A 9,089-nucleotide genomic window follows, 5' to 3' on the forward strand; every position below is an offset into this window, starting at 1 on the left:
TTACACTATGTGTACATTACCCATATTCCTCATTACACTATGTGTACATTACCCATATTCCTTATTAGATTACGTGTACACATACTCCTATTACTCATTATGTTACAAATTACTATGTTGTCTAATCCTGAATCCTTTGATGCCAGATTGGTATACTGCTATTTGAAAATTCTTGACCAATTCTGTAACATCTTGGCTATTTACCACTACTTATAAGATACTTTAACTTTGAAAAAGAATTTGATTTAAGCTTGACCTTTGCCTTAAATAGGCGTTATCGTTGGTAATTGCAGCTTTAGCCTGCGGTTTGGAAAATCCTTTCAAGGAAACGACAGACACAGCACTTTACATGTGGGGATACCAATAAGTTCATTCTGTTAAAATAAGCATTGACCTCCCCTTGTCAACCACACTTTTTGATTTGGTAACCCGTACCTTTCCGCTTTCAGAAACCTCTGAGAATAAATCCGAAATGCCAGAGAAAGAATCCCCGCTTAAAAGCCAGTTTTAAGTGGGACAATGATAGTCCACTAGCAGCTATCTTGTCCAGCATACCTGCAGAAAGTACACCAACCAGTGGTGCCAGTGTCTGCAAATTACCTGCCTTTTGATCTACAAAAAGTTATCGTATCATATACATAAGATAAATAAAAAACAATGTTTCTGTTTCAGCTCTCTGCTGATGCAGGGTTACTTGAGCACAAATTGCCATAAGGCTCCTGGCATCTGACAACGCATTGTGTGCATTGTAGCTACCACCAACTACTTTCTGGTAGACAAACTCCTGTTTGTAACATTCTGTAAACCTGGAACCATTTTCCTTAAACAATGGTAGCGTGTCCATGAACACTAAAGCATCCAGGTTTACAATCTTACAAGCAGTCAATGCTCTAGCCAGAAAGCGGCCATCAAACCTTTTGCAGTTATGTGCAACAAGTTAATGCATTAGCATTTACAAATTTGATAAAACTTTCTAAAGCCTGCTTTATAGGCACAGCCTCCACATACGCTCCCTTATATGACATCCTTCCATTGGCAGAAGATATTCCTGTGACTTCTGTTATCTTTTTAGTAATTCTTTGCTTTTGTTGTTACGAAGGTGTCGAAGGATGATCCATCAGCTTTCACAGCTGCAATTTGTGTGAATGTGTGCATTTGTTCCCTGAAAAGTAATGAACAGAGTAAATTAAAGTAGTCAAAAATTTTATTACCTTTAGCTATACTGGCCTTTTATATCAGTTAATCAAACAATCAGACAAATTAGTTCAAATGAAAGTAATTAATTATCTAGGGCTGAGGCCCCACATAGATTGATCTTAGATTTTTTGATATTGATAAAATAAGATAGAACTTTATCCCTAAGACATAAATGACACTGCAGTCCATATAAGACAACAGGAAAGGATGGGAACACAGAGTACATGACAAGCATGAGTAACACTGTATGACTTCCCATTTCATGATGGGCAATGAAAATAGATACACGTATACATGTTCTCACCAAATCCAGTTGTTTCAAGATCAAAGAATACTTCTGTCAAGCCAGGCATTGTCTCTAGTGGGGGAGCACGTTGGTACAGGAGCTTCCGTAATAGGTGGGATCTCTGTATTATCAAGAGTGTCCTGGGTAATTCAAAAAACAAAAAAAAGAAAAAAAATATATATAAAATTTAATGTCACTAATATGTACGTTCGTAGACTTAACTTTAGAATCACACAAAACATCCAAGCATTCATCCTCGATACTCCAGGGGTTACTATCACTGTCATAACATCAACCCCTTGCCTTTATTATATATAAAAATCTCATTGTAAAACTGGAGGTAGTTCAGGACAAAAAACTAACCTATAGCAGGCCTGCAGAGACTTCCTTTGAGTGTTTCAGACAGAGCAATACCCAACTTCAAAGCCACACAGTCAACTAGAGTGTACTGTATGTACATCAAAGACGAATTACTTGTATCTTCTGTTGCCTCCAGTTTCACTTTGATAGAGTCCCCAGGTGTGGTGGATATAATGTCAGTGACAGTAACCCTTGGAGTATCGAGGGTGCCTAACATTGAACTTGAAACTTTTCAAATCTAAAAATCTTATCGAGTTCTACACATTTTGTAATTAGGAGTCTGAGATGGACATCTTTTGAGAATGTGAAGAATGTGTTTTCCTGAACATTTTTCGAGTGCTTTCTTATTCCTTTCTCTTATAACACTACAAAGAAAAAATTCTGGTCATGAAATAAGCTTGAACACTATATCAAGCACTATCTATATAAAGAATTTTTATTTTATTATTATTGCATGCTAAGTTCCTCTCTTCAAAACTAGAAGACTTAAAGCACTCCAGTTCCCTGCTTTGCAAGTGTGATGGTTTTCCTCTCATAAAACAGGATATTTTTACACCTGCCAAACTACAAACTTTGAACTACACCTTACACACTTCACATCAATCTACTTATTCAGGCCATAAGACTAGAATATAACTGTATCAATTAGATTTCACGTAAAGCAAATACATACCACTTGTTAAATCAATGCTTGTCGAGTATGTAGGTCCTTCTCGAAGCTCACATGAGGCTTCCTTTGAGGAGAAGTCTGCCTTTCGGTGAAGTCGCTTCAGTTTGGCTTTCCTTAGTCAAAACATCTTATCATGGTTCCTTTGAAAAAAAAATGTGCTTTGTTGTACAGTTTTAATACACATGACAAAATCAAAAATCTAATGTCTTATAGTTTACAGATTAGATGCCAGCACAGACCACAGACATGGATAAAGCCTTGTCACATAAAAACATATAAAAGTCATATCTTGACAGAATACTATTTTGTAAAACTTGAACCTAGCTGTATAGATTGCGCAACATCAAAGCTGATACTTGGGTCTAGCAATAGCTCCCTCCGAGTGGACTGAAAATCTAGGTTTCATACTGAGGAAAAGTGTTCAGTCTTGTATAGTGGTCCATATACCTTTAATAATATGGTTAGGATGGGTATACTTACTTTTTGGTTCTTTCATCTCTAAGTAATCCTAAAGTGATTGTGTGCTCTCCTGGGGAAATTCCAACTTTACTATGTGCCTGGAACAAAACCAACAACAGTAAAAAAAGTTGGGAAAATATCAATTTTACTAAAATACGTTTAACATTGAAGCTTCATTTAATATTCAATTGTATTTAGTTCATATAAATTTGTCCCTAATGTTTATGATGGAGTGGAGTGAGGGAGGACTGTAAATCCTATCCGATAGAAAAAATGGGACAAAAGATTTTTAGGTTGTTATCGGGATAAGTATTTTATCATTAATGAAACTTTCCATTACCTCCCCAGCAATAAAACATTCACCATGGTATAAATTAGTTTTTACAATTTTTAGAAATATTATTTTCATGCATACATGTACATTCATCAAAAACTTACATCAGCAACATATGTGTGTCCAACATTCTTCTGCGCGACTGCAGATCCCGACACGAAAATTCAAACTGTCCGATCCAGCATAGAATCTTGATTTTTGGTGCTTTTGCCGCAACAGAATGGTTCAGGCTCACATTAGCTTGAGTACTTCCTAGTCTAGCTAAGTTTCTGTGTGGCTTGACCCTGTGTGAGGAGTAAATTAGATTCACTGAAAAGACTAATTTTATAAATCTATATTTCAGCTGGCCAGTCCGATTTAGGGGGTATCAGAAGATTTTCCATACCTAAAAAGTTAACACAAACTTCTATGTAGCTTTTCCAGAAATATGAATACTGCCTACAAATTGTTAATATGTGAAACAGCAGGACTCAGGGTAAATGCCCATAAAAACATCTTCATGTTACCTCATATTGTTACATATACAGTATTTAAAACAAGCAACTGGGTTATGGAAAATATGTATATAAATAAATCAAAATGCCAAAATAGACCATTTTGATGTAACAAATTGTGTTTTCTTTTTATAGGAAAAATTTCAGTTTTTTTAGAAATTACCTGAAATTTAAGGAAAATCTCATGTAATTGTCTTCAGCAGGGCTGGATCACTCAGTGGTTTGCCATAGGGGAGGGAGTTATAACGGAGTGTAGTATTATCCTTGTGGCGACAACCATGAACTGCACTCACTGTGGTCTCCAATGGATGTTTTGAAAGGGCATTCAATCCCTGCTGTAAACCACTGATATTTTCTTTATTTTTGTTGACACATATAATTACAACAACGAAGAATATATTTAATAGTTTTGACCGAAAGCTGCTTATGATTTTTTTTTGGGCCGAATATAAATTGTTACTGATAATTTTTTTAATGTGGTTGCTGTCCGAAAGTTTGGTAATAGCGGAATTAACTTCTGAATGTAATCGTGAAATAGTTGAGGTGTCTTCATCTCCAACAATAGCTTCAATTTCCACACTAGAGCTTTTCACCATCTCCACCACCATATCAGGCTCCATACCTTCGCGCTGTCCCATTCCAATTTCTTCTGCGGCACAGATGTTTCCTTGTGACAGTTCCTATAAATATTTTTTTAAAAGAATTATTGCTATCTTCATGCATTTTTTTCAAATTTGGGTATAATATTGTTTTAGTATAAAACCTTTTTAACCCCTGCACTTAAGAATGAATGTCAGGAAATGAACAATCAGCATCTATTTCTTTCTTTTAAACAAACGTGTTAGCCCTTCATCTTAAGATACAAACTCTATATGAAATATCACATGACATCTTACTATATAGTTAGCCTATTTGACCTCATTGAATTTGAATTAAGGTCAAAGTCATTATTTGAAAACAAACTTGGCAGCCCTTTGATCATAGATTTAGAGTCCTTTGTCGTTTTAGTTGAATGAGAAGAAGTTGTTTTAAAAATGAAAACATTTGACACAATTTATACACAATGATGAGTTTAGAATCCCTTAAGTACAATCTTTACAAACCGTTGATTATAGTCCCATCTTCCGGTGATTATGACTGTCACCTTTTGACATGATTTTTTGTGACATCATAATCAATGGAATGGTGGGACTATAAACAACAGTAAATCATACGATACTTGATACAATTGGGATATCAAAGGCTTGCCGTATGATCAAATACTATCTCCATTTCAATGAGTTTCTTACTTCTAGACTTTTCTCCGCCTCCCTAAATATGCATAAAAGGAAAAGACCATTAAACCAAAACTTAACCAAATCATTTTACTTTTACTCCCACCTGTTAGTTTAGTTTTACTTCAGGTTCACATAATTCTGCAACTTTTTGGAAACGAATGACAGCGTTAAGAAACCACTTATCCTCCTGTTTTTACAGCCTAACCATTGTAACAATGACCTGTGAAATTATAGAAATGTCGCGTTGTTTAAATTCACCATATATATAACTATGTATTATTATATGGTGTTTTAACTACATGCGCTCTGTATTGTCTGAATTTATACATGTCCCCTGTGTCTGTCTGAATTTACATGTCCCTGTGTCCATGTAATGTCCTGTACATTGGTAAATCTGTTGTGTGTGTAAAAGTTGTTATGAATGACGTATGAGAGGCGAGTGAAATGGTACTGGTTGAGTGTGTCACTTTGGACCCTAGCATTGACCCAGTCCTAGCAAATGTGCACTCAATGGACCGCCCAACTTACCTTGAAGGAGAGAAGCGTGTCTCGCACATTACGTGGACAAAATAATCAGGCACTTGGACAGTACACGACTTATAAGCTAGGAAGCCTGTCACACATGCGTCTGCTCTTACGACATTATAACATAAATATAACGGCTCACATGTACTGAAGGGTTTAAATCTGTCTCGCAGGTTTGTGTGTAATAAAATACTGCTACAACTTGTAATTAGCTGATGGATGTACTATTAAGTCCACTGGTGAAGAACCTTCTACCCAATATCTCTTATTTGATTATATATAATCACAACTCGTGGACAGATAACATTACATGAATATGAGTGTTATGTTATTAAAGTACTAATTAGGTCAGATTATTTAATGGATTTTATTACTATCAATCATTCTTTGCACTGAATAGTAATATCAGACTGCAAAGGCCCTCTTATCATTTAGATATCGATGCAAATTGCAGCAATAAAGTAATCCATTTGGACACATTAAATTTTCCCCCCCGATAGTTTAATTCTACATCATTACTTAATAAGATTAGAGAATACTATACTTACTGGTCTACTTAACATTAAATGTTCCTTAAAATACATAAAACATTGAGCCGAAAATATTTCAATATAAACAACATTTGATATTTCTTTTGTTTATTATCTCCAGTATTTATGATATGATAAACGCTTAACGCTGAAATTCTCGCTTTCTTCAATAACAAAAAAATATTTATAGCAACAAACCCAATGAAATTAATTTGAACTACTCACACTGAATAAACTGTAGCATCCTTTAAACCGCACGCTCCCTCTTGGTTTGCCAGGCGTCCATCTACTCTCCACTTGCAGTGAATTTTTTATTGGTTTCCAACTGTTAAAAAATATATTAATCAATTAAGTAATTTTAAGACATGGTTAGAAATATCATATTATTCTACATTTATTAATTTTATGTCATTAGTGTGTAAAATACTACATTTGAAAGTATGTGGTTTGGTTTTTAGTTTAGTTTTATTAGAGTTTAAAAAAACGTCCAATTCACAGTCCAGGGTCATGGTAAGAACAAGCAAGGTTTGGTTGGGGGAGGCAAAGCCAAAGATTACCGGCAGAACAACCACCAACCAGCCGAGGTCAATACACAAACAGACGGTTCCCGAACATGGGAATTTGAACCACCCACCGCATCCCATCAATTTCTCGTTATCACAAGCTAGGATGCAGAGCTCTTAGTGGTATATAAGTCGGGACAAACGTAAACAGTCCTAACCGATCGAAATACGATCCTCCTCGTTTCAACGCGGATCCCCTACATGGTGGCATGTTGATGATGATTAGACATACTTCTTATAAATCTAAAACATTTTATTAAAATGACAGAATAAATTCAGAAAACAAACAGAAAAATCTAAGTTGTTTACCATGGACACAGTTTATAGGCGATGAAAAGGGGGGGCAAAACATATTGGAAGTCCCATACTGAAAGATGCATATGGTAAATACCAATATGTCCAGAATAATTATAAAGACACTTTTACTGTTGAAATATAAGTACACAACTACATTTAACTTGAAAAAAGCTCTACCTTTGGATCCAAAGAATACTCAATTTTTACTTGCAATAATTCACATCTAGAATCCTATTCCAAAGTATATTGCTCAGACGCTGGCATTCCATACAAACTCATACATGTATATATCTTAAAACTGGACACAACTGAGTAATCTGTGCATATCTTACTTTTTGTTCATATAGTGACATTACTGATTATTTGTATACTTCATTTCAAACTTTTGATGAGATTTGGCATTCATTTATTTTTGCGGTACATGACTTGATTATGATACATTTCCAATAACTATGTACCTGAATTCCTCCTCTCTAATACACACATTGCCATCTAGTGCTAGTTGAACTTTGGCTATTTGGCAACTTTTTCAATCATGCTCCCCAAACCTCGTCTTTCTTCATCTTTTCTTTAAGGGTTGTCCTCGCCTGACAGCCCGTGGGGAATGTTTAAACGGCCAGCCAGAAACTCAAAGTCTGTTGACGTGTTCTACCTCCAAGTCCAGACATGAATCATTCGGCCTTTAAAAAACTAAAGAACGAAATTATATTATAACTTGTTTTTGAAAACTTACCATTATTTATAAAAGACCCACAATGTAGAAAAATACTTAATGTTTACAAGGCATTTATCTCATACATAGCGCTAGAGAAATGCAGATTTTTTTTTATTTATTTTGTTTTTTCATAATTATATTTTGTTCCGTCACAAGGAAACATACATGTACACCAATCATTAATATTATTACTATATGAGCTGGATTTGAACTGGCAGGGACAGTATATATCAATGACGGGCAGGTACAATGTACATATGTGTCAAAACCATGTAAACATTGTAGCTCGAATTAAAGGTCTCGGCTGCTACATTTTTCTCCTCTTTTGTTAAAATATAGCCTTATACATATACAGTATACATGTAGTTGATATGGGATCAATCAGGAACATTGTACGTAACAGGAGGAGAGAAAATTGTGCGACAGAACCGGGATTCAAACTGGGACCTCTAACACTAGCCAAATTCTCTACCGTTGAGCTACCCTGCTTACCTGATGATTGACATATCCATCGTGCCTTAGGTCATTACGGGTAATAGGAGATCTACACGACGTGGGCTATGTACAATTTTCCCTTAGGTTATGATGATGTATAACATAATCACCGAGAATGGGCGCGAGACTGATCAACGGTAAAATTATTTTTAACTCATATTGATTTAGTACTTATCTCAAAATCCCCGTATTGCAACAATTATTACTAGTAAATGAGCAAATATTATAAAACAAGTATGTAATGTTATATGCTTATTCTAAGGTATATAATTTATACAACTAGGAACAAACATAGGTTTGATACCCTTTTTCATTACAAACTAGTTAACCAACTAACCCACTCCACGCAGACTGTATTTTAACAAGGTTAAAGTGATAAATAACAATGCATATGTGTGTGCATCAATTAGAAAACATTGTGTTGGAATGAAGAACTTTTCCATATCAAGGAGGTGTGTGGGGCGAATATTGGCAGTAGGGCCTACAGAAAGTTAGGCCTACAGCTAGTACATACTAGGGCCTAATGCTGAATCATTAATATACACGTACCTGTTCCCAACTTCGTGTTGACGTCCCATGTCTTGTTGTTTAAATGCCATGTCTTTTCCCCAGTCGGAATCTGTGTAATATGTTGTCTGCACATAATGTTGTTCACATCAAGCATCGTTATATAAAGGATGGAACCTAACCCCTGCCGGGTCTCATTTACACAAGAAGTTAGACGAAGTGGTTGTTTACAGTGTTGACACTGATCTAACATTGTCGACCAACACTTGTAACTCAAACCACTCGCCTGACCCGTGTTATCCACGAGTCATTTACCTCAGAACCGGTAATCGTCCTCGCAAGATTCATGGTTCGCACGACATTGTTTAAATTAGGCCGGT

General features: G+C 35.6%; 1 pseudogene; it reads right to left on the reverse strand.

Annotated features, from left to right (window-relative positions):
• Window positions 1-445: 445 nt before the first annotated feature.
• Window positions 446-2,919, reverse strand: LOC138311474 (uncharacterized; annotated as a pseudogene).
• Between the last annotated feature and the right edge of the window lie 6,170 nt (window positions 2,920-9,089).

Source organism: Argopecten irradians, unplaced genomic scaffold (assembly GCF_041381155.1).
Source record: "Argopecten irradians isolate NY unplaced genomic scaffold, Ai_NY scaffold_0028, whole genome shotgun sequence".
Lineage (NCBI taxonomy): Eukaryota > Metazoa > Mollusca > Bivalvia > Pectinida > Pectinidae > Argopecten > Argopecten irradians.